This window comes from Carlito syrichta, unplaced genomic scaffold (genome assembly GCF_000164805.1).
Source record: "Carlito syrichta isolate Samal-C Ts95f unplaced genomic scaffold, Tarsius_syrichta-2.0.1 Scaffold303650, whole genome shotgun sequence".
In the NCBI taxonomy this organism is placed as follows: Eukaryota; Metazoa; Chordata; class Mammalia; order Primates; family Tarsiidae; genus Carlito; species Carlito syrichta.
This window is the reverse complement of record NW_007247746.1, coordinates 49,547-51,832: the sequence shown is the minus strand read 5'-3', so window position 1 is coordinate 51,832 and position 2,286 is coordinate 49,547. Positions and strand designations below refer to the sequence as shown.

At 37.8% G+C, this 2,286-nt stretch overlaps 1 pseudogene; it reads left to right on the top strand.

The window, feature by feature from the left end:
• The first annotated feature begins 1,103 nt into the window (after positions 1–1,103).
• On the top strand, positions 1,104–1,289 carry LOC103261284 (annotated as a pseudogene).
• Positions 1,290–2,286: the final 997 nt, after the last annotated feature.

The window sequence follows — 2,286 nt, the reverse complement described above, 5'->3', positions numbered from 1 at the left end:
AATTTGTTTGACTTCCTTATAGAGCCTGGATGTTAGGCCTTTGTCAGAAGCATAGTTTGCAAATATTTTTTCCCATCCTGTGGATTGTCTTTTTACTCTCTAGATGGTTTCTTTTGCTGTGCAAAAACTCTTTAGCTTGATAAGGCCCCATGTGTCAATTTTAGTTTCTGCTGCATTATATCTTTGAATGACTTTGAAAAAATTGGCAAATTAGTGTTTGTTTATGGTTTCAAGTTAAAATAAAGTATTTATTTATTTGTTTGTTTATTTATTTACTTAATTACTTATTTAGAGTTGGTGTCTCACTCTGTTGCCCAGGCTGGAGGGCAGTGGCATGCTCGTCACCACATTCTCGACTTGCTGGGCTCCGGTAGTCCTTCCACCTTAGCTTTCCAAGTAGCTGGAACTACAGTCATGTGCCACCATGCCCGGCTAATTTTTTTGATTTATTGTAGAGATGAGGCCTCACCAAGTTGCCCAAGTTGGTTTCGAACCTGTAGGCTCAGGCAGTTCTCTCACCTCAGCCTCCAAAAGTGCTGGGATTATAGGTGTGAGCCACTATGCCTGACCAAAATAAACTATTTAACATAATGTATTCTTTCTATAATTTTCTACTAAAAAATGTTCCATTTAACCAACAACTGCTGATCTTTGTTGTATCATATATAATTTTCATTCTAATATAAATATCTTATTGACCTAGAAAGTACTGCAGAATTTTGAAGTCTGAACATTCAAACTTACATAATAACAATGTAGGCCTACCTTTCAATAGTTTGACTAGAACTTAAAGATGGAGTTGAAGCAAGATTGAAACAAATAACGTTAAATATATGAGATGGTTACTCATCTGTGTTTGGCTCTTTTCATGCTTATTTGGTCTACCTCATCAAGGCTAGTTTCTATTGGGGCACACTATGTGATCCACTATAAATAAGCCTGCATACCAAAATTCTAAAAATAAATAACATTAAGAAATCTTATGAGAAAGACACCTTTATCAATAGGTAATGTAAACTTGAAATTATTTTGGAGAACAGCCTCCCACATGCTCTGCTGCCTCTTCCCTCTCCCCTGGAACTGCCTCCTCGCCAGAGCGCGACATGAACCCCAGCTGCTCCTGCGTCGTTGATGACTCCTGCACCTATGCTGACTCCTGCAAGTGTAAAGAGTGCAAATGCACGTTCTACAAGAAGAGCTGCTGCTCCTGCTGCCCTATGGACTGTGCCAAGTGTACCCAGGGCTGTGGCTGCAAAGAGACATCAGACAAGTGCAGCTGCTGTGCCTGATGTCAGGAGACCCTGATCCCAGGTAGAGGTGGAGCATCGTGTGTAAACCTGGATTTTTAAAAATACAACCCCGAGTCTTTTGCTACATTTGATTTCTATAAAATATGTGAATTATGCCTGATACGGTGGTCACGCCTGTAATCCCTGCACTTTGGGAGGGGGAGCTGAAAGGATTGCCTGAGCCCAGGGGTTTGAGACCAGACTGAGCAAATTGATGTGACCTCATCTCAACAGCAAATCCAAAAATTAACCGGATGTGGTGGTGTGTGCCTGTGGTTCCAGCTATTTGGAAGCCTGAGGCGGAAGGATAGCCTGTGCCCAGCAGACCGAGGCCGCAGTGGCCATGAGCGTGCCACTGCACACCAGCCTGGGTGACAGAGTGAGACTTCGACTAAAAGAAAAAAAAAATTGTCAATTACAATAAAAATGTTTTCGATTTTAAAAAAAGAAATCATTTTGGAGAAAGTTAATTTAACAGAAAGATTTGATGAAACTTTAAAGTATGCTTTATAATCATGAAGGTAGGTGGAAAAATAATTTCCATTGTGAAAGGGCAAGAAATTATGTAACAAAACTGGCAAATAAAACATGAATGCATGGATATGAAAAATAATTAATTAGAAGTTATGGAAATGAAAAATTGTCATTGAAATTTGGCTAGGTGCTGGCAATGTTACTTTCCAATAAAGTTATACCGTTTTATATTCTCACCAAGTATTATGTGAGAATGACAGTTTCCTCATATTCTCACTAACACTGGATATTATTGAAGGTACTTAAATTTTGTAATTTCATGAGAATATCCTGATTTTATTTGTATTTCTTAAATTATTAGTAATCTTGTACATCTATTCATATTCTTATGTTTATTTTTATTTTACCTACAAATGTCATGCTGATAACTTTTACCTATTCTTATTTTGAGTTCTGTTATATCAATATTAACCTTTCATCTGTTATTTGTGTTGTAAATATTTCTTTCCTGTTCATTTGCCAC